At 38.4% G+C, this 24,064-nt stretch overlaps 1 long non-coding RNA gene and 1 other non-coding gene across 3 annotated transcripts in view; one reads left to right on the top strand and one right to left on the bottom strand.

The window, feature by feature from the left end:
- The window catches only part of LOC140483951 (uncharacterized), a 28,571-nt gene extending 7,323 nt beyond the window's left edge, over nucleotides 1–21,248 (top strand). For both annotated transcript variants that reach the window (XR_011962075.1, XR_011962074.1), the window contains 2 exons: nucleotides 13,661–13,730; nucleotides 15,933–21,248. This is a non-coding gene — a long non-coding RNA (uncharacterized lncRNA). The remainder of the gene's footprint in view (nucleotides 1–13,660; nucleotides 13,731–15,932) is intronic.
- Nucleotides 21,249–22,894: 1,646 nt separating this feature from the next.
- trnav-cac (transfer RNA valine (anticodon CAC)) lies at nucleotides 22,895–22,967 on the bottom strand. The gene has a single exon. It is a non-coding gene; the product is annotated as a tRNA-Val (tRNA).
- Nucleotides 22,968–24,064: the final 1,097 nt, after the last annotated feature.

Here is a 24,064-nt window from a genome sequence, read left to right as displayed (position 1 = left end):
GTCAGAAGCAAATGGGCCAAGTGCAGGGAAATGGAGTTAGCGTGGATGGACTTTCTGGTCGGCATGGGCCAAAGGGCCTGTCTCTGCTGTCAGACTCTATGACTCTAAGTGCATTTGCTATTTCTCCCACTAACTCTGTTGGTATCCTGGGATGTATCCCATCAGGGCAATGAGACTTGTCTACCTTTAGCTACATTAGCATATCCAGTTCTAACTCTTTCACGATAATGGTTATTATCTAGGTCCTCACCTTCCTCAGTCTCCTTATCAATTACTGGCATGTTCTTCGTATCCTCCACTGTGAAGACTGACTGCTGTGTGCTCATATTCCTGAACCCTGCTGGATAGGAATAACTAGGCACAGAACTCTGAGAGGTCTTCTTTGAGACTTTATTGATGAAACATGGCAGTTACCTGGATAGTGTACAAGCAAAACACCTTCAGGCAGCATCAAGTAACTCCCCACCTGTCCAATGTACAGCTCCCACTCTTATACCTTTGTGGTTTGGGACTTTGAATAGAGACTGTCTCTCAGTATTATCTCCATGGCAACGGCAGTTAGAAAGTCTAGTTCAGTTCAGCACTTTGTGGTTAAACCACACACCCCTCCCCCACGCCCCTGTGGCTCCCTCAAGTATGTGATAGGCGCTTCAGTTTCAGTGGGGCTGTCTATCAGGATTCTGATGTGGAGGAGCCGGTGGACAAAGTTTAAAAACCACACAACACCAGGTTATAGTCCAACAGGTTTATTTGGAAGTACAAGCTTTTGGAGTGTGCTGTGATTTTTAACTTGCTTAGGATTATCTCTATGGTAACAGTTAAGTGCTTCAACAATTAGAGGCCATATGTTCCCCAAACATCATGTTCCCCTCTAGCAGTATAAACTGTTATTCCAGCCCTGGGGATAGCTATTAATCACTTTTCTCCCCCAATCCCATCTCGCTTTCTGTTGATCTTTAAAGTTTTTCTAATCTCCATGGTCATTGCCAATCTGTATGCATTCTATTTCAGTTTGATAGACTCCCTTATTTCCTGAGCCACCCATGGCAGATTATTCCTTTTTTCCTAAAGTCCTTCCTTTTCCCTGATATATACTTTTGCTGAGCACTTCAAAAAATTTCTTTGATATTCCCGCACTGTCCGTCAACTTTCCCACCATAAAGTCTTTGTTTCCAGTCTACATTAGCCAACTCCTGCCTCATCCTATTGTCGTCTCCTTTTGTTTAAGCACTGGATCTTGGGATTGGATTTAATCTTCCAACTTTTCATCTTTGTTCTAAATTCAACCAGACTTATCAGAATTCTTTTATCAGATTACGTGGTGAGGCGATGTTTCCTGGGTGTTTTGGTTTTCATTGTCAGTGACCTTGGCTTTGTAATAAAGTACAGGATGGATATTCACACTGCGAATGTACGACGCAATCTAAAACCATAAATCACTGTCTCCCCTCAGTTTAAAATTGCAAAATCATTATCTCCTACACGCTTCCTCACTATCTAAGATTGGAATGCTAATCCACCTGACTATCTGTCATTTTCCGAAAATCTCCTTTGGTGAAGGTGGTGATTTTTGGATTCAGCTTTCCAGTTATTACCGCCTCTCCAAGAACACCCTGCTTTATCCTCAATCATAGAATAGCCTTTATCCACAATCATAGAATAGAATCTCAACAGTGTGGCAGGAGAGCATTGGCCCATCAAACCCCACCAACCATCCAAAGAGCATCCCACCTGGAGCACTCCATCCTTTTAACACTGCATTTCCCATGGCTGATCCACTGAATCTGCACAATCATGGAGACTGTGGACAAGTCCACACGACCCGCCGAAGCGCAACCCACCCATACCCCTACATTTACCCCTTACCTAACACTACGGGCACACACAGAAACACAAAAGGCAGCATGTGTACCTGAGTTGAATGAACCTGGACTTAGGAAAATGTGACAACAATCACAACTAGTTAGAATTACAGAATCCCTTAGGCGCACAAAGAGACTATTCGGTCCATCGAGTCTGCAATGACCTGCTGTCCCACCCTACCTCCATAACCCCACATTTAGCATGGCTAACACAACCCACCTTACCTACACACTACAGGCCATGTTAGCACAGCCAATCCATCAAACCTGCACATCTGTGGGAGGGTCACATATTATGTCTAAGTGCTCAGGATTGTGGATGAAGGCTCACAAATACTTGACTCTGACGCAAATCCTCTTTTATTTACAAAATAAAATCTGGGGAAATTGCAGCCAGACAGATTTCCAATTATCTCATGAGGAAGAGAATTCACAACTTGTGCCCCTGACCCAGGATGCGCAGTGAAGTCACAGAGGTCTGGGAACCATCAGAAATGTAACAAGTTGTGTGCAAGGTGGGGGTGAGACAAGGACAAAAAGACAGTCTGTCACACGGGGGAAGGCAGGAGAAATTAAATTGCAGAAATGGTAGTCCCTCAAGGCCATGGGGAATGGATTTAGGGCTGGGAAAGAAACCAGGAAACAAGGTGAGCAGCTCTGAAAGAAATACATTGAAAAAACAGATTATAACAACATAGAGGGCAGAGTACACAGTCTGAAATTGCTGCTCTCATTGGTGAGTACATAACGCTGTAAAGCCTGGGTCATTCTATTACAGCCAACACATGCAGGATAGGCCAAGTGTCCTCGATCTGTGCTGAACTTTCTGATAAATTTATTCTGACATTTGGAATTCAGGTCGGATGATGTTCATAAATTCTCAAATTGGACTTGACTTTAATATTCTGGAGAAATGTTAAATCAATCACAATGATCCCATTCTGCAGACTTTAGTCCGCAGCCCTGCATGTTCCAGCATCTCAGTTACATCCATGTCCTTTTATTCTAATGTGATGCTGGTTACTGCCTCTGCCAGTCCATCAATGAGTTCCTGCTCCCCACCATCTCTGAGTGAAATGAATTCTCCTCTCCCCTTCTTTCTGGGAATTAGTTTCAATCTAAATCCTCCAGTTTCTGACCTCTCAGTTAATGAATAGCTCCTTCCTATCCACTCGATCTGGATTCCTCAGCATTTTATCACTTCAATTAAATCTCAGCTCATCCTCCTCAGAAATCATCCCCAGACTATCCAATCTCTCCGCAGAGCAGATATTTTCCAATTGTAGAAACATTCTGATCAATCTCCTCTGTACCCTCTCTGGTGTGATCACATCAACCCTGGAATAAGGGGATCAGAAATGTGGGCAGTACTTTAACCGCAGTCAATTTCAGGGTTACCCTTAATTCTGTTTGCTAAAAACTGCTCGTGTCCTCCCTTTGCTTTTCTTAACTCTCTCTTTAAATCCTTCCTAGCTGATCTGTAACTCTCTATTGCTTCATCTGTACCATTTTGCCTCATCAACACATAAGCCTCTTTCTTCTTTTTAACAAGAGATACAATTTCTGTAGTAAACCATGGTTTACAAACTCTGTGCCAGTTGGGTCACCCCACAGACATTGACTTTCCAAAGAGAACAATCCAAGATTTTCTAACCTCTCCCAATCCAGGCAACATCCTGGTAAACCTGTTTCCACCTTCCCAAAAGCCTTCACCTTCTTCCTATAATGTGGTGATCAAAACGGCACACAATCCCCGAAAGGTGGCCTGATCATAGTTTTATTATCACTCCCCTGACTAAAGAAGGCAAGCCTGCCATTCACCTCCTTCACCACTTTCAGGGATCTTTCAGCTTGCAACTGAAGATCCCTCTGTATATCAGTGTTGCTCAGGACCCTTCCGTTTATTGTACAAATTCCTCTTGCTTTGTGTCTTCCAAAATGCATCACCTCACACTTGTCTGAATTAAAATATATCTGCAATTTCCCCACAAAACTTTCTGACTCATCTCTTTCTTGCTGTATCCTTTGACATCATTCTTCACGATTCACAACTTCAACAGTTTGTGCCATCTACAAACTTGCTAATTAAAACGTTTACATTTTCAAACTTTTCATTTATATATATTACAAGCAACAGATGTCCCAGCTCTGACCCTTGTGGAACAGAGGCACTGGTCACAGACCTCCAGCCAGCAACATACCCCTACACAACTGTTACTGGAAGAAATATCAAAGAGGAGCCTTGAGTTCTGTGCTGAGCACCACGACCAATGTTTATTCAGAGCTCCTTACTAATACAGGATGGGAAAGGTCCCTCTCTGGCTCCCCCAGATAAGTCCAGCATTTTGATGTGTTTACTTCATACGATCCCCCTGACCTGAACTCCAGAGTTTGGAATGTCAGCTCGGATATTTCCATGTTTCCTTTCCCAGTCTCTGATTCTCTCAGCTCATGCGGCTGCTTTGCCAGTTCTTTTACAAATGGTTTAACCCTATCCTTGTCATTGCACATCTCCAACCCTCCCACTACCACACATCTCCGGCCCTCCCACTACCATACCCTGTGGTATCTGCATAGTCCATCCAGTCACTAATTCAAAGGGGGACTGTCCCGTCCCCTTTGCTGGGGTTGTCCTCAGTTTTATTAGGCTGCTAAATAGTACTCTAACCCATCACTGTCCTGTCTCTGAGAGAGCCTTAGTCAGACTAGCTTTCAGTGTCTGCGGCATTCCTTCTACTGTCCCAGAGCTCTGGGGGTGGTATGGGGGATGGGATTTCTGTTCAGTACCAAACAGGGCACATAGCTAAAGAGCTATGTTCCCTGTAAGATTTGTCCCTTGGTCAGAATCTGCAGGGGAATGCTTCCACCCATTGAGTAAACCTATTTACTAAAACCCAGCAGGACTTCCTTCCCTGGGATTGGGTGTGTGTGTAAAATCCATCTGTAATTGTTCCCATGGGCCCCTGGGTCCCTGCTGCTGCCTCCATTTTATTGCTTTCCCTGGCTCACACTGTGAACAGACTACACACCTTCGACAAAACCTTGCTGTATTTCTCCCTGTTCCAGGCAAGGATTGTAGTGGATCATCTGATATTGCATTTTATCCTCCCCAATATGGGCCAGCCCATGATATGTTTTTAATAATGTTTGTCTTATACAGTGTAGTGGCACTGCTGGATCATCCAGACTCTGACGTGTCCTATTACTGCCCCACCCTTTTCCCATTCCTGTTTCTGCTGTTGTGGGACTGTTTCTGGGAATATCTTTAAACCTTCCTCTCTCACTTCTGTAGCTACGGCCATTGCCATCTCCTCAAATGTCTGCACTATTTCAGTCAGTATTTCACATATAAGATTCTTAAAGGATTGGACACTCTGGAGGCAGGAAGCAAGTTTCTGCTGATGGGTGAGTCCTGAACCAGAGGACAAATTTTAAAAATAAGGGGTAGGCCACTTAGAACAGAGTTTTGGAGAAACTTCTTCACCCAGAAATGGTGGGTATATGGAATGCTCTGCCCCAGAAGGCTGTGGAGGCCAAGTCTCTGGGTACTTTCAAGAAAGAATTGGATAGAGTGATTAAGGATAGTGGAATCAAGGGTTATGGGGATAAGGCAGGAGCAGGATACTAATTGAGGATGATCAGCCATCATCATAATGAATGGTGGTGCTGTCTCGAAGGGCAGAAGGGCCTACTCCTGCACCTATTGTTTATTGTCTATTCACCTGCCTTATCCACAAACTTACTGCCCCATTGGTGTGGGGTTTTGACTACCTTGTGAGCTCTAATTCTCATTATTGCTGCTTCACTGGGAAAGTTAGCTGCTTCCACTAACTCTCTGACCTGTCCTTCATGCTCTACGTGCCCACAGACAGGGTGATTTACCCTCACCGAGCCCAGGCTATCACTTGGTCATGAACTATACCAAAGGCATGCTGTCTCTCTGTGTATATGCTGACTGCCTGACACCTGGCTAATGTCCGCGCTTCTGTCAGGGCTCGTGATGGTTCTGCCATTTCTGGGTAATTCTCCAAAAAAGTCCTCCAATAATTAAACAATCCTAAAGTTTGCCTTATCCCCTTCACAGTGTGCGGGTGGATAGTTTTGAAATCATGGTCTTTCGTTTCACTGGGATTGTCCCCCTCCGTTCCTGATTTGATCTTCCTGATGTGATGTCCCAGGTACATCTCTCCCTACCTTCCCACGCTCTGTGGGTTAATTTTAAGCCCGGCCTGCCTGACCTGACCCAATACTCTATGTAATATCCGGATATGTTCTTTCTTCACCAACTGAGGCAATGAGGTGTTGGTAAGATTAAATCGATGCACTCCATCAGCCATATATCGGTGGGATATACTGGAATATTATGAGGTCCCTGAGGTAACTGGATCCAGGTCTACTGCTTTCCTCAGACAGTAAATACTAGCTTATTCTGACCGTTCTAGGTCCACAGTAACCCATTCACAATATCAAGGGCTGAGACTGTATCCTGTTGCAATTTTAATCCATTAAATAAAGTGGTGTGGTTCACTACTGTAGGATACTCTTTAGTGGCAGATTTACTGAGGGAGGTCTAATCAATAGTGAGGTGGGATGAGCTGTCCGGCTTCTGTGAGTTAGTCTGGGATACTGTTGGTCTGACTATTCCCTGCTTCTCTCAATCTGTTACTGTCACAATTATTGCCTTCTCAGCCCCAGCTTTAATGGGATCCAGTTTGGGTGGGGAGTGAGAGGGCCCTCGATCTTTACAGGATCTACAGATAATAACCCACATTCCTGTTTGAGTTATCCGCCCTGCTGTTTGGGTCCTAGCTATAACTCCCCAGATTCTGAGACTGTTCCAGTCTCCCTGCAAGGTAACTACTCTGGAGATGTCGCCTCTCCTTTGCTTCCTGTCCTGGGCCTGGCCAGATTGTACCCATATTAGAGTTTGTGCCTCTACATCAATAGTTGCTCTGAACTGTTCTAAAATGGCAACTTCCAGAATGGTCCCTTCCTCAGTTTCACACTCCCATATCTGAATATATTTTGCCATATCGATGATCTGCATTGGGACAGATTTATTTCATCCAGCTTCCTTGATTCCCTCTCCAACTGCTCTCATTTTAGTAATTGAGGGGTGAGGGGCAAATCCGTTTCAGTAACTGATATAGATGCTCCTTTTATTAATATTTGTTCTGCTGGTTCCCAAACACAGCGTCAATGAATATTCATGTGCCTACGTGAACACAGGCACACACACAATGTGAACATCTATCTCCCTCTCTCTGCCTACGTTCCTTGTCTATGTGCCCTTTCCTGCTTCCCTTGTAACATTGTGGGTCTGGTTACCCTCCCTGTACTGCAGTACCCTCCCTGTACTGTACTACCCTCCCTGTGTTTCTGAGTTTGTCTCAGCTCTCATGGCCCAATTCAGAATGTGATCAGAATGATCTCCCACTGGGAGTCCCACGTTTATAATTACAGTTAAATAGGGTCCCATGTCATCTGTTAAATACATCAAACCTATTTCATCATCACAGGTTGGGGTTTGGTAATCCCCCGTGGTCCTTACACACCTCAGGCTTCCTCTCTGTATGAGCCTCGATAATACCCTTGGTTCCCTGAGACACCAAGGTTATTTTAGCCCATTCAGTCTGTCCCCTCCCCAGTGTATCCCTGTAATATCTGTGAATGCCTGGAGGCACTCATCGGCTGTGCACTGGGGGGGGCTCAAACCCTCACCCACTCATTGCAGAGACAGGTTCTGCTGTACACGTCTGGGCATCTTGGCATCAAGGATTTTGGCCTAACACCATCATCGGTGAGACTGTACCTCAACTAATTCATCCATATTGTCCCAATAAGGCCCGTTATTACCATTTCTCTATCAGGCTGGGTGTTAACACACCAACATCTGTTATTCAGCAGGTGAACGGTTCATGTTTGGTTTCTGTCAGTTCCCTTTGTTGCTCCCTACTGTCTGTCCAAGTTGACCTTTGATGCCCAGTGGTGCCACAGACACGGCCTTCTGGACCTTATAGGGCGATGGGTCATCCCACCCATTGTCGTCCCTCTGTCCATACGTGGATGCTTTGTCATCTAACCCGTTCCAGTCAGTGTCACCATCCTCACTGCCTTCTGAGGACAGCGGGGCACTCGGTACCTCCCCCACTGTAACTACCACCTGGCCCTTTGGCTTTAAGGCCTCACGTCAGAGAGCCACCACCTTCACTTGTTCCTGTTTCCCATAATAATTCAACACATCCTGTCATTCCTGGAATAACACAGAGCAAAATGTGAATTTGGTTTTACTTGAAATATTAATAATTTGACATTCACTTTACATATCTTTAAAGGTGAAAATTCTACTCTTATTATTTAAGTGAATTTAACATGATCATACAGTGAAAATAACCCTCATAATCAACGATAATGAATGAACTGAATAATATGTGATTATTTGTACAAGTTCTTGCATTGAAAATTCAATTTTATTTAATGTTTGTCACCCATTACACCATGGGCATTGTTATTAGGGAATAAAGTAATGGAAGGATATCAGAGAAAATAAATAGACTTGAATTTTAGCTTCACTGGAATAATGAACCAAAACAATATTTGGAAATATGGGTAAACTACATAACAAAGTTTCCAGTGTCATTATTGACGTGAAAACTATTTTAGTTTGCTAGTTGTTTTGCACTAAGAATAATTGGAACTGAATTGTGATTATGAATTGACCATTTAAAATATATTTTAAAGAGAATAGTCATATATATTTTTTGGAGGAAATTAGGAAAGTAAATAAATATGTATACATTGGTATTAATAGTTTTAAAATGTTTAGAAGTTGACTGGGATTATTTGATTGAGAGAGGCTGCATGATTATTAAGACTAATTCACCTTTTTCATTGCATTGTTGGTTTCACTAGAATCTGTTGTGGTCTAAGCTCTTGTTGTGTGCAATGGACTGTCACTCATAGCTTAATTAACCTGCGAGTCCCTGATCAGGTTTCCTTTGTCTGTAAGACAGTCTGTAAGTTTGGGGCACACCTGCTTTTCTGAGGGGAAACAGAGATTCTTTTCAAAGGAAATAAGTGGCAGTTCTCACTGAGAATGTTTTCTACCACACACCATAAACAGGGAAGGGTTTTTCTGAAGAATTTCATTGTCTATCTATAAACTGATGGTACCTGTGTTTGTCAGTTTGTGGAGGATTCAGCACATTTGTTCTGAGCTGTTTTTATACAAGCAGTTGGCTCATTCTGTCTTTGCCAAAAATGTTGTTTACTTTCCCCTTTTACTGTGATTCTGCAGGTTAGAATATTCTGAGAGTCAATAATGTCCAATAACTGAACATTGAATGATTTTGACTCTAACAGAGCAGTGGCCTTGTTTTCAGCTCATTATTCACTTTCCATTTCCTGCTTGTGTTGAATGTTACAGAAACAGGCTCTGAGCAATGTTTCCATTCACTTGTGTTGGAGTCACTGTCAGCCACGTGGTCAGTCAGTTTCAGGCTGATGGATCAGTTTCTCTGTCCTATTAGATGGTGGTCACTTGCTCAGTTTCCGATGGCTCACCTGAGCGTCAGTCCATCAGCTGCTGAAACCCTGCATCCAGCATTTGTTCCCTCTCACAGTGACGACTCCAATACAGTCCCAGCTTGTCTCCCACATTCACCTCCACATCCTCAGGATCACCTCAGATTCTACTGTCTGTGTCCTTTCAGCAAGTTGTGTAAGACACCGACTTCAGTTTTAACCTGATCTATATTATGTTCAGAAAGATCATTTCAAAATGTGGTTCACTGCTTCTTCAGGACCTTCCTGAAGAAGGGCTTATGCCCGAAACGTCAATTCACCTGGTCCTTTGATACTGCCTGACCTGTGCTTTTCCAGCAACACATTTTCAGTTGTAATTGTAGTAACCAGTTAATTACAAGTTACTGACAAAATATTTTAAGAGAAGCTGCTATTGGTGGTGGAAATGCTGCTGGGTGGTATAAAAGAGGGCTTGGGTGAATACTGTACTCGGTTTTGATGAGAAAGTTGAGTAATGTAAGATTCTTTTATCTTTGTTAATAAGAAGAGGCAGAGATTGTAGCTAGGACATCCACAAACATCTACCCTCACCACCACTGATGTTCAGTAGCAGCAGTGCCAATCAAGCGGGCTGCTTTATTCCGATGGTATCAAGTTTCTTGAGTGTTGTTAGGGCTGCACTCATCCAGGCAAGTGGGAGTATTCCATCACACTCCTGACTTGTGCCTAGTAGCGTTTGGACAGGATTTCAGGAGCCAGGAGTTGAATTACTCTTGTAGCCACTGTGTTTATGTGGTGAGACCAATTCCGTTCCTGATCAATGATTATTCACAGGATAATGTTGATAGTGGGTGTTCAGTCATGGTAACACCATCGAATGTCAAGGGATGGTGGTTAGGTTATGTCTTATATGTGATAGCCTGCATTTGTGTGGCATGTATGTTACTTGCCTCCTGTAAGCCCAAGCCTGGATATTGTCCAGATCTTGTTGTACTTGGACTTGGACTGCTTCAGTACCTGAGAAGTAAATTATTTATTAACACTAAATAGTCACGAGATTATGCAAATTCCTTTTTCTATCAAATGTCACGGACTGTATCTTATGGTCACTCTCCTATTCACTTTCATTATCTTTTTATTTTCTTCTTAATTCAGACACAAATGTTTGAACATCGATCAGTATAAAATTACATAAATTAAAATCACATAGCATGTTTCGACAAGTAAACTAATTGAATGAAATACATTACTTCTGTATTGTCTGCATTTTGACAAAAAATAATTCTCTTCAATAACTATTGAATGGCTCATTTATTGTCCTCAATCCATCAATCTAAGTATTATATTTCAGTCTTCAGTTTACCGATCTTAATGTACATCTAATCAACATCAGAGCAAAGTGATTTTAAAATATTGAGTCAATTTATTTGTTCAGAATACAACATTTATTAGGAATTCACTATCCTTATAATAATTGCAGAATAATTTGTTTGTCTTTCTAATGTGTTTCGTCAGATCCATATATTATTTTAATCCATATTTTAATTTAATCCATTGAAACAATGCGATTGTTTTCAGGTTAACTATCCCACAATGGAACCAATCATTTTGCATGCAAAACGCTTTGTAAACTGACTTTTGCTGTTTTGAATAATCACAGTAATCTCAGCCTTATGAATTCAGAAAACTGGAACGACTTTTCACTGCAATAATTCCTGTTCATGTCTGCACATTGCACAGTCATGTAGCAAAATTAAATTTCTCCTTCTTACAAGTGTACTGATAGATTTTCGAAAATCTAAGTGTTGCTCTATCTAATTATTGTTCAGTTCAGTAGGGGGTATAAATGTGTAATAATGGCTCAGTACATGAAGTAATGTGAAGATATTGCAATGTACAAACTCACAATGATTGTGAATATCAATTTTTATTTTAACCATGGAAACACAGTTGAATTGATTAAATTATATTTCACTTCAATGCTCACATTCATTGTATTTCTAATCACAATAAGAGCAAACTATTTCATGTGACAAAATTATTTAAAATTCATCTCACTTTTTTATGGATACAAAATAGAATTAACACCCGTTTGTTCTTTCCTTGACCAATCACAGTGAAGTTTGAATTGTAGAATGCTAGACTGATACAGCACGGAAACAGGCCATTCAGCCTAACTTGGCATTCCGGCCAAGTTTCCTAAACTAAACTAGTCCCATTTCCCTGTGTTTCTCCCATACCCCTTTGGACGTTTTCTATCCAATAAACTGTCCAAAAGTCTTTTAGATGTTGTAATTGTACCAGCCACTGCCCTTCCTCTCACAGCTCATCCCAATATGTGAAAAACAGTGTGGAAAAGTTGCCCCTCAGACCCCTTTTAAATCTTTCCTCCTCACCTTAAAAATTATTTACACCGTAGAATCTTTAAGACTGCAAAGTTATTAAAAGTTGAGAGGTATTTAGAAGCAGCATAATACTTTATTCATACTTTATCGGTGTTCAAACATTTGTGTCTGAATTAAGAAGAAAATAAAAAGATAATGAAAGTGAATATGAGAGTGACCACAAGATACAGTCCATGACATTTGATAGAAAAAGGAATTGGCATAATCTCGTGACTATTTAGTGTTAATAAATAATTTACTTCTCAGGTACTAAAGCAGTCCAAGCCCAATTCATACTTTAATCAGTGATGTGAAGCAAATAAATTCAAGATGTTGTGATCATTATAATGAACAACAGTTACAAGTTGAGACAATGTTGGTTGAAAAGCAATTCAGTCGACACTTAGATATTTTCTAATCAACTCTGAGGTGTTTTGACACATCTCTGTTGAAGGTGGGAATTGAACCCATGGCTCCTGGTCTCCTAGTACACACATTACCATAATATTCCCATGCAGGAAGGGCAGGACTATAATCACATACTTACTGTGTTTATTCACAGGGAAAACTGCTCAGATATTTATTGTTATAATTGGACTAGGATTGTATTAGACAGTTCCATTGTGTAATGGATAAAAAGAATTAGTAATTTCTAATAATGATGGAACGAAGCAACAATGGTCTTAAATAAACATAAATCTCATGATAATCAAGTAAGTCAATTTGTTTGAAGCAGTTATTCATGTGCATAAGTTAAAATTAACCTGCTTTTTAATGCACATGAATTGGAAATAAAGCATTAGTCATTCAATGTGACTACTCAGCGAAAGACAACTTCCCTCATTTTCAAAAAAATGTGATTTCTAAGAATTCAAGATTTATTGTAAAAGCATAGAACAAACATTTGTTAATTCTGGTTTATTTACACAAGGAACACGTGTAATTTAAATAATGCTTAACATGAAAAATACTTAGCTCTTATTGTAATAATCAGAACTCTAACAATGTTAGAATTGAAGTGAAATACAATCAATACAAGATTGTAAACAAAACTGTGGATGCTGGAAATCACAAACAAACTCAGTAATTGCTGGAAAATAACTCAGCAGGTCTGGCAGCATCTGTGGAGAGAGTTGGGCCCAGTGACCTTTCTTCAGACTGCACTTTTTCTTACAACCAATTCAATCCAGCTAAGATTCCACACTTAAAATTATTTTTGCTAAGATTAAGAGATTGTAGAGTGCAATATTGTTTGTATCAGTTGATGTACTGAGACATAGTTCCACATATACAGCTGGAGATATTGGATTTCAACAATGATTACCGGTTAGATTTTGGTAATAATTAGTTTTAAAATGGCTGATAACAAATTTAAGAATGATGAGAAAACCCCTATTGCAATGTAATTGTGCAATATGTTGGAAAAAAATTAAATATTTATGTGAAAAATAGTTAGCAATTTCTTAATTGATAAGACTGATTAATGATCCTTCCATTAATACGAGAATTCAAATAAAAGAGAAAAAGAGAGTTAAAATGAGTGTTGGGTGAGAGAACTTTGGTTGATTGCAGGTGTGTTGACCTGAAAAGAATGTCAATGTTTCATTATGATACTGGCCTTAATAAATAATGGATTGAACGAAAATGTAAATCTCATGATGGTGTGATAATTGAAATGACAATTAAATAATATTTAATGTGAGAATGCAACACTTAAGATGATACAATATTTTCAAAGCAGTTTGTACTGGATAATGAATTAAAATATTGGGTTAATTTTTTAAAAAATCTCACTTTAGAAGATTATTCATCAGAATTATTCTGTCATTGAAAAAACCTCATTTCTTCAAGAATTCTGCATTTACCTCATTTTCTGTCTTTTATCCACAGGGATCTGTACTGGAACCCTTCTGTTTGCGATGCAATTATATAGAAGTGACATGGATTAAAATCTAATTGGGTGAGTTAATAAGTTTGCAGATGATATAACGTTCAGTGCAGTTGGGGACAGTGTAGAGTGTTGTCAAATAATGCAGCAGGAAAAAGAGAAATTGCAGATATGGGCAGAGTAATTAAAGGTGAAGTTTAATCCATACAAGTGTGAGGTGTTTCACTTTGGAAGCTCAAATGTTAAAAAAAAGTAGATAGTTAATGGCAGGACCCTAACAGCTTTATTATTCAAAGGGATCTTGACGTTCAAGACCATGGCTCCCTGAAAGTGACCATGCAAGTAATTAGGTGGTTAGGAAGGCAAAGGCATGCTTGCCTTTATTGGTCAGGGAACTGGTTACAAGAGTCAGGAAGTCATGTTGTAACATTTTAACACTTTGGTTAAGGCATACTTAAAGTATTGTATTCACTTTTGTTCGCCATGTTCCAGGAAGGGTATGGATGCTTTGGAGAGGGTACAGAGGGCATTTACCAGGATGCTGCCTGGATTTGGAGAGGCGAGAAAAATTCAGATTGCTTTTTTGTGAAGTGGCGGAGACTGGGGGAAGACTTGATGGAAGTCTGTACAATCATTAGATACGTAGATAGGGTTGACGGTCAGAAAGTTTTTCCCAGAGTTGAAGCGTCAAAAACTACGTGACATGTGTTTAAGGTTAGGAGGGAAAGTTCAAGGGGCATGTAAGGGGCAATTTGTTTTGTACACAGGGAGTGATTGCTGTCTGGAATGGACTTCCAGGGTTGGTGGTGGAAGCAGATACATTAAGGCTCTTTAATGTTCATTTCGATAATTTGGAAGGATATGAACCAAGGGTAGGCAGAAGGGATGAGTTTCTTTTGCATTATGTTCAGCACAACATTATGGGCCAAATGGCCCATTCCTGTGCTGTACAGATCTTTGAGAGAAAGCTAATGTCTATCTCATATGACATTTAATCTAATCAATATTTAGCCACTGGTGTCAGAAATAGGAAGGAAATAAGTAGATAACGAACTTGACTATAATCTAAAAATATAGTCAATTAAATTTACAGAGGTAATTTTTTTATATTTGTTCTGAATTATCAGATTAGCAACTTTGATGGAGATGTGTTTAAATTGTTTGCAGTTATTGATGTTCTGACCCAAAATTACCCTTGTTAAACTGAAGATTGGACCAGAAACCTGTTAGAAAACTTGAAAATATTCAGTAAGGTGCGATGCACATCATAATTTCTTACTGCCTATACTACAATAACAAAATCTTTCAGGTCTACACCAAAAAGCATTGATTTGCAGCCAATGCTCATTATAAATATCTGAATGCTACTCGTTTCAACAATCAAAGTAATCTCAGCCTCATTTATAAAGAGATATCTTAGACATTTCACTAATAATTACTGTTTATGTTGACACATTGCTCGTTCAAACATTAATGAGATTTCTCATTAATATTCAGTTCAATGATAGCATATTAATAATTTAGTTATTAATATCTAATAATTGATCAATCCAGTAAGGGATATAACAGTGGAATTATGGCTCAGTACATTAACTGATGGAAAGATATTGTTGTGTTCACTCTCCCAATTATTGTGAATATCGATGTGTATTTTGATTTGATTTGATTTTTCTTCAACATGAAGTTTTATTGTATTTCTGATCACAGTAATAGTTAAATTTTTTAAAGCTAAAAAAATTCAAATTTGTGACTTTTTTGTCAACAAGAAAAAAGAATTTACATGCGTATGTTCTTTTCTTTATCAGAGTAAATTTTGAATTGTTGGAAGTTGTACATATGTGTAAGGAAGGGGAGCTGCCTGCAGCTGAATAGTCACATTGAATGATTTTTTATTGCGATTACATCCTGCTGCTAATCATTCTAGTTATCTTTTCATTTCAGGAAAAACTGCTTTAAACATATTCCACAGTTGTATTTTGCATGAATTTACAATAAGCGCATGGTATGTGTATTTATCTTTCTTTCATTTCCATGATTTTAATTTTTAAGTAAGAGCATATGTGCTTAGTACCATATCACAGCAAACCCGTTTGGAAATATTGAATCACTTAATGTGTCAGTGTTCTAAAATAGATTACCAATTCATTGTTAGTCCAACAATCTCACAGTAATTTAATTTAGGTTTTGTAACAAATATCGTGAGATTCACATTTCAATTTAAATCATTATTTCATAGTGCTAATTTTACTAAGAAAAAATTATCTTTTATTCCAGGTCAACACAACCACAAACCAAGCAATGATCCCTCATCCAACACTGACAGGAAATATCTGATATCTTCTCATTTGAATGTTCACAGAAATCATTGGATTCATATTCAGCCTTACAAATGAAGATACATCTGATTGTTTTCGACTCCAATTCTACATGTTGCGGATTGTAATATGACATTTCTAATCATTTTAAGTTTACAGTGACTAGTTTTAACACTAATTGTTACTTATATCTAATATGTAATCATTGATCAAATCAGTATAGTCGGCTTTAAGTGTGGAATTAAGTCTCAGTGACGTAAGCATATTGCATGGTACAGTTTCCTAATGGTAGCGAATGTTGATTTTTATTTTAATGCTGAAATCCTTATTGATTTGCTGCTGTAGGGAAGCCCTGAGCAGCCTGCCTTGGAATTAAAACACAAAATGGTGGAGGGGAGATAAATAAGACCAACAGTGTGTTTCAGTCTTAAGTTAAAAAAAGAACATTTTGTACAATCCTACTCCAAGTCCATAAGCATGCAATTCCAGACAGTCATATTCCAGATAGTGATAAGAGAATGCAGGCACACAGAAAAATGACCAACCCTGACTTTCATTAATGAAAGAATAATTGCCCCAGTGAATGAATAAACACCAACTGCAGGATAGAGCCCAGCTAACTTCCACAGCGGCTGTCAGGGAAACCGGCAGGGTTTGATTGTCAGAAATAGTTACTATTTTAAAATTGCTCAGAACATTTAAGACTTTTCTAATTACATATTCTTGAGAATTGTAAATAAGGCATAGTGAGAGGCCCAAAGGACTGCAGAAATTAATTTTGTAATGTGAGGAAATAAAATGCACAGAGATCCCAAGGCCTGGAGATTATAGCACCTGTAAAACACCATGAACCAATAGGAAATTCGGGCTATCCATATTGATGTTCATCCAAGATTAGGTGTTCTACAGGATTGGGTGTCTGTATCATGATGGAACGACTGTAACCACATTGCATGTGGACATTGTAATACAGAAGGTGTGTAAAAATACTGCTTTTTACTGTACACATTAGTGTGTCATGGACCTCCCTTCCTAGATTGGCCTCGGGGGGATGATCCCTGCATTAACTGATTGCAGCATGAGTAAACATCTTCCACTTGCCTGAGTTCGGCCTATCTCCTCAGTCTTCATTCCCTGTCAGGGGAAATCACTCCTACAGCTATGGTGACATTTAAATTCAATACAAACACTTATTATCTGTGAAATTATTCCTTGCAGAGCGATATCATTTTCATGTTAATTTTTTAAATTTTTGTTTTCAAGAAAACAATGGAGGAACATCCATTTGTTATTTAGTTCAACTTATACTAAATTTTAAATTATTGACAGGACTACACATGGGGGTGGCAGGGGGAAGAACGATTCTTCAGCTCAAATGTCACATTAAGTGACAATTTCCATTTTTCAAATCATGTGACCTCCAAAATGATATTTATTTTAATTTCATTTTGAGGTAGTTTTATTTTCTTCCAACATTAGTTGTCAATGAACAATAATCACACAATTATTAGTTTTTTTTGCTACAAAATGACTCCCTGTACCAAATGTCATTGACTCTATGTTTAGTGCATAATAATACCCACTTTCCCATCCTCATTATTTTCTTCCTCGTTCTGACATTTATCTAAACATTTATCATGATAAAAGTTACATTAATAAAATAGACATGAACCAACCAAAAAAAAGTTGAACGATGTTCAATTGTTGCTGAGATTTTTTAATTATTAAAGCCACGTTTTATATTTTAATTTTCAGTTTATTTATCTTAATGAATAGACAATCGACATCAGAGCAAAGTGCATTCAAAATATTAAGTCAATTTATCTATCAGGATTTTAGAAACAATTATCAATTACAATAATTACGCAATACTTTAACTTAGGCTTTATAACAAGTACAATGTGCTTTTAATACCTTCCATATTTCTTAGTGTGAGTGCTACAACATTAAAACTTGTTTGATAAGGCCAATACGCCCACAAAAGACCAATAATTGCCATTGCAACATCATTTGTAAGTATCTGACTTTTGCTCATTTGAAAGATCACAGTCTTCTCAGCCATTGAAATTCAGAGAACACCAGTTAATTTACACTGCAATATTTCTCTTCATTTCTGAACATTACTCGGTGGAATAGTAAGAGGAGATACCTCATTATTCTTAAATTCATTAATAAAATATTTCAAATCGATTTGTTGCCAAAACCTAATAATTGTTCAATTCGGTAAGGGGTGTACATGTGGAACTATGTTTTCATATAATAACTAATGCAAGGACATTGCAATGCACAATCACTCAATCATTCTAAATATTGCTTTTCATTTTAAACTTGGAAACACTTTTGAATTGATTTGATTAGAAATCACTTCAATGTTAACATTTATTGTGTTTTTAATCACAATAACAATTGAATATTTTTCACGTGCAAAATCATTGAAATCCCCATGAATTTTTTGAAGCACACAAAAAAGGGTTGGCATCTCTCTTCTTTCATTAAACAACCACAGGAAATGGTGACTTAGAAATCGTGTATTTTAGAAAGAATGAAAGTTGTCTTCAGCTGAATAGGCACATTGATTGACCAATTCATCATTTTGTTCCAATTTACGTGTAGATCAAAAGCATTGTAATTTGCATTTCTGAAAATGTGGAACTTATGAACATATAGAATAATTATATTCATTTTTATTTATAATGCACAGTAATCACACAATTCTGTCAAGTTGTCGTTCCACAAGTGATCATAAAAATCATGTTAAATTAAGACATTTGTTAACTCCCATCATTATTGTAAATTACTACTGAATTTTCAGAAGATTGTACACAGTATCCAACCATTTAATTCCAATCCAATTATCGCAATAAACATCTGATTAGTTTTCAGCCCTGCCCAGCCTGGTTGGGAATGTTATGAAGGAATCTAGTGCAACTCTGGTCGTGTATCTGTTACCAGACCAGAGTTGTCTGGTCGTGTCTCTGTTACCAGACCAATTTCAATTCCCACCTTGCACAGAGCTGTGCCAGAGCAGCTCTGAATGTTGAGAAGAAAATATCTAAGAATCGAATGAATTGCCTTTCAATTCAACATGAGATATGTTTTCATTTGTTGTTCATTCCAATAATCACAGTATCTGCTATATATATTCTTCAGTCCGCTAATAACAGAATGTATCTAATTACACTCAATCAATATTCTTTGCAAAATATTTGATAATGTTGCATTCACAAAGATGAAATATGCAAAGTAAAGATAGAACTTGATGCTTCAAAGGTATAAATATTAGAAAAAAATTAAGTTATTCTTCAGTTAAATAAACAAATGCCACTTCCTACTATATATCAATTTTTAGTTATTGATCTGTTTATGAGTTGTCTGAAATTTGTTTTTAGTTTTCCATTCATCTATTTATATTGAATGTACGATTGAAATGTTCTGAAAATATCCGAGTGCATTCATTTGAAAATTGAATTTGCATATTTCTCTCTAATCCAGTTTATTGCATGATGACTTAACAGTGTTTTGTTCAGCAAACCTCCTGAATTCCGAAAAATTGTCTAATCTTAAATAAGATCTTTCACACCCAGTTATCAGTCTGTTCCTAATTCATGTAAATATCTAAATTTATTGAAATCAATGTTCACACAAAACAGTGCACATAAAGCGACACAAAGATATTCATCATCAGCTGATTACTATTCAGTGGAATAACCTGAGTAAGTATCTTATTGTTCCTAGGACAAATGACAACAATAAACATTTATTTACTATTCTATGCAGTTAATGCAATTGAGGTGCTATATTTCAGCTCAGTCGTTAATGTTGATTTATATTGTTTAAACCAATAATTCTACTTTATCACAGATATTGACTATACTACAATAATGTTGTAAAGCAAATCTTTGTCAATCTAACAATCTTTAAGCTCCTTTTTTGTTGTGTGTGTACAAGAGACAATTCAAATTATAACCATTTTTATTACAAATTGAACAAATACTGCATTTTAAATTTGTGAACTTCCCACATTTTTGCAAAAGGGTTAGCCTTCACTGTATATGTCACATTTAAAAACCTGCTATTTCAAATAATGAGTGCTACAAAATGATTATTGTTTTCATTTCATTGTGAGAAAAGAACTGCTTTGACCATGTTGATTTTTTTGGCATTTCTATTCCAACATTATTCATCATTGTACAAAAATGACAATATTATTAAAATCACATATACGCTACATGTCATTGACTACATTGTTCAGTTTCAAGCTCACTTTCATGACTTACGAATTCTCTTCCTAATTCTGACACAAATCTTTCAACATTGATCATAATATTGATCATTTAATTGATGTAACATATCTCTACAAGGAATCCGTCTAATGGAAATTCACAATTCTTGTATTACGTACATTTTTTACTTAAAAAAAGAATTTTGCTCAATAATCACTGAATGGCTCATTTTTCTTCAATCCATAAAGCTAGGTAGAATGTTTTATGCCTCAATTTACTGATCTTAATAAATATCCAATCAACATCACAGCAAAATGCTTTTGAAATATTGATTCATTTTAATTCTTCAAAATACAGCATTCATTATCAAGTCATTGCCATTACAATAATGGCACAATTATTTTTAAATAAGTCTTTTGAACACATACAATGAGATTCACATTTAGATTTAATCCATTATTTCTGAGTACTAATAGTACAGTATGAAAATGCCTTTATTTTTCAGGTCACCTACCCCACAAAGGAACCAATGACTTCCCATCCAACGTCATTGCAAGTATCTGATGTTAGCTCATTTGAATGATCACGGTCATCTCAGTCTTAAAATTCAGGAAAATGTAATTACTTTTAACTGAATTAATTCCAGTTCATTTCCAGACATTGCTCAATCACTTGCAAAAAGAGATTATTCATTATTCTTTAATGCATTGACAGACTTTGATAATTCAATTGTTGCTGATTTAGAATAAAAATAATAATTATTCAATCTAGTAGGTCGCGCAAATGTGGATTTACGGCACAGTATATGAACCACTGCAAATGTATTGCAGTGCACAATCTCTCAATCATTGTAAATATCAATTTTTATTTTATCTGTTGAAACATAGTTGAATTCAATTGATTATATTTGACTTCAATGCTCACATTTATTGTGTTTGTAATCATAATACAGCTTACGGATGTTTCATGCAACAAAATCAAATGAAAAAGAATTAACATCTCTATTCTTTCATTCAACAATGGCAATAAATTTTCATTTTTTAAATTTTGAACATTTTGGAAAGAAGGGATGTTGTCTTCAGTTGAATTCTTGCAATGACTCAACTAATTCACAGTGTCCGCTACTTATTCTCTTTGGGTTCCTATGAAAAGAAGTTAACTAGTTATTCTGGTTGTAATTTCCTGGAAAATATTTGACAAATGTTGTGGTTTTAAAGCTGACAAGACTAAGTGCTCGTAAGTCATCAGTTATTTTGTTAGAAACAGCTTGATTCAAACATTTCGAACACAGACACACACATACACACACACACACACACGCACACACACATTGTTATTCTGCTGTGTAACAAGAGGGAAAACAAGTCGCTTTCTTCGGCATTAAGTAAATATATGCCACTTCCAATTATTCATTAGTCAGCTAATTACCTACATTTGTCATTAAAAATTGCAATTCGTCGAAACATTGTTATGAACTTTGATCAAATTAAACTTTTAATTATTGTTTATTCATGAATTGGCGGGATTTTGTATTTTTTATTTTCATTACACCTATTCGTATTGAATGCAAGATTGACATTCTTTGACAATGCCGGAGAGTGTTCATTTGAAACTTGTTTTTGACGTATCTTTCACTGATTTTACTTATTGCAAAAGATTGCATGGTACCTCAGTGGTTAGCAATACTGGCTCACAGCGCCAGGGACATTGGTTTGATTCTCTCCTCGGGGGACTGTGGGGACTTTGCACGTTCTCCCCAAGTCTATGTGACTTTGCTGTGGTGTCCTCCCACAATCCAAACATGTGCAGGTTAGGTGAGCTGGCCATGCTAAAATGCACATTGTGTTCAGGGATATGTGTATTAGTCAGCAGTAAATATGAAGAAATATGATTGGAAAAAGTGTTTGGGTGGGTTACTCTTTGGAGGGTCATTTTATTCAAACAAATGGCCTGTTATCGCACTGAGGTAACAGGGATGCTTTCGTGGCATCGCTAGTATTAAGGTGCAGCCCGAGATATAAGCCATGTTGGAACTGAAACGGAGGAATCTCCAGAGAGGCTGCAGAATGACATCGCATCCATTTGAGTTTCTTTAAATCACTGACGAGCAGGAAAATGTAAACGGCGAGGGCGAGTGGGGAAGTGAGGAAGTTGCAGCTGTGGTGAAAGTCCAACGGTCCTTCTGAGAGTGTAATTTCTTTCATTGCTGTTGCTGATTGAATGAGCCACTAACGTGCGAACTGCTCCAAAATATGATTCAGAACCTCTGGTGCCAATTCTCGCAAGTTGAATAACGACAGACACCTTCCAAATGAGGTCTTTCACAGACGACTTTGGGGTACATTTGACAGACAGACAAGTTCAGGAATCCGTGGTGCGCTGTGACACCAGCACATCAGCTTCTTCCCTGTCTTTGAACCGGGCCGCCTGCGCAAGGAATGCAAATGCGGTACTGCTTTTCGTGGAAGGATCAGAAGGCGGTAACTACACTCTCAAACAGAATGGCATATGATCAGAACCAGGTTGGAGAAAAACTTTACAATGCTTTGCACTGTTAGTAAATGGAAAATGGAATTGCATTGCATTGCACTACGAGAGAAGATTTATTCAAGCAAACTCGAAGGCAGGTTTGCACATGGGAAAGCAAGCAAGAAAGCTCCGTTCTTGTCTGTCAAAGGCTGCAGTTGAAGAGCAAAGCAGTTTCTGCCCAGTTTCGGACTGGGGACCTTTCGCGTGTGAGGCGAACGTGATGACCACTACACTACAGAAACAAGCCTCGGTCGCCCCCCGCCCTGCGGCTCAGTGGCATCCAGCACTGAAAGTTGAAGCCATTCTACCTTTCACCTTTCTGTTTCCATGAGCTCGTTGTTTAATGGGACTTGTTTAATTTTGGCTATGTGGTGAGCATGGACGAGATACACCGAAGTATCTGTTTCCACGCGGTGTACCCCAATAACGTTGTGTTGCTCACACCTGCTTTAAAGAATTTCGTGTTTGCGGAGCTTACCGTCGCAGCCTGTGGCAAAATCATTTAGTCTGTTCGACTGCTCACGGGAAAGGTAGTATTGTGAAACACTGCAGAAACGAATGACACCCTTAATTTTGCTCCGACTGACCATACTCCGTGAAAGTTTCCCAGATTCTCAGTTAAGGATTTTTGCAGCTGGAAGTTACCTCAGAAACCCTGTTAATTCGTAATGGATTGAGCGAATCGCAAAACAGAAAGCATTTAACACGGAACACAAACAAAACTGGAAAACCAAATGCATTTTCAGACACAGCGAGCATGAATGCTAAATGTGAGACAGTCCGGGGGCATGAGCCATAAAGTAATCACACAACTAACAACAGGGCAATTCCAAACTACTCTTTCAAACATACTGGAGCCTGAGTGCACCACCACTTCCCAGACAATGCTGCAAAGAGACAAAGAAAGAACATAATAAGAATGGGCCATAAAAAGTGAATTTCACCAATCACAGTCTCGATTAGATTACCTTTCCCTTCCGATGACTCCAGGACGGAAATGAAGGAAGTGGGAGAAATTCAATAACATATGACATCGAAATAGATTGGAACGATTTTCTCATTGGCCAGAAAACCAAATAACGACGAGTCGACTCACCGTAGGACTCTGTTTCGCAACAGCGATGAAATAACAGTCTCCATTCGGTTCCAGTAAAAGCTCAACTTGCCTGGAACTGAAAGCAACAGTAGAGCCGCTGGCGATTTTCCGCGCGGGAGGCGAACACGATCATGACAGCACAGACACTTTGGAAAATTCGGCACTTTCCCACACCGCAGTCAATTCCCCGGGAAGCAAATCCATTTTTCTTCTGTTTTCAACAGAAATGCAGCAGGGATTGAA

This window comes from Chiloscyllium punctatum, chromosome 12 (assembly GCF_047496795.1).
Source record: "Chiloscyllium punctatum isolate Juve2018m chromosome 12, sChiPun1.3, whole genome shotgun sequence".
Classification (NCBI taxonomy): Eukaryota; Metazoa; Chordata; class Chondrichthyes; order Orectolobiformes; family Hemiscylliidae; genus Chiloscyllium; species Chiloscyllium punctatum.
The sequence above is the reverse complement of the archived record's forward strand: the minus strand, read 5'-3'. Positions and strand labels throughout refer to the sequence as shown.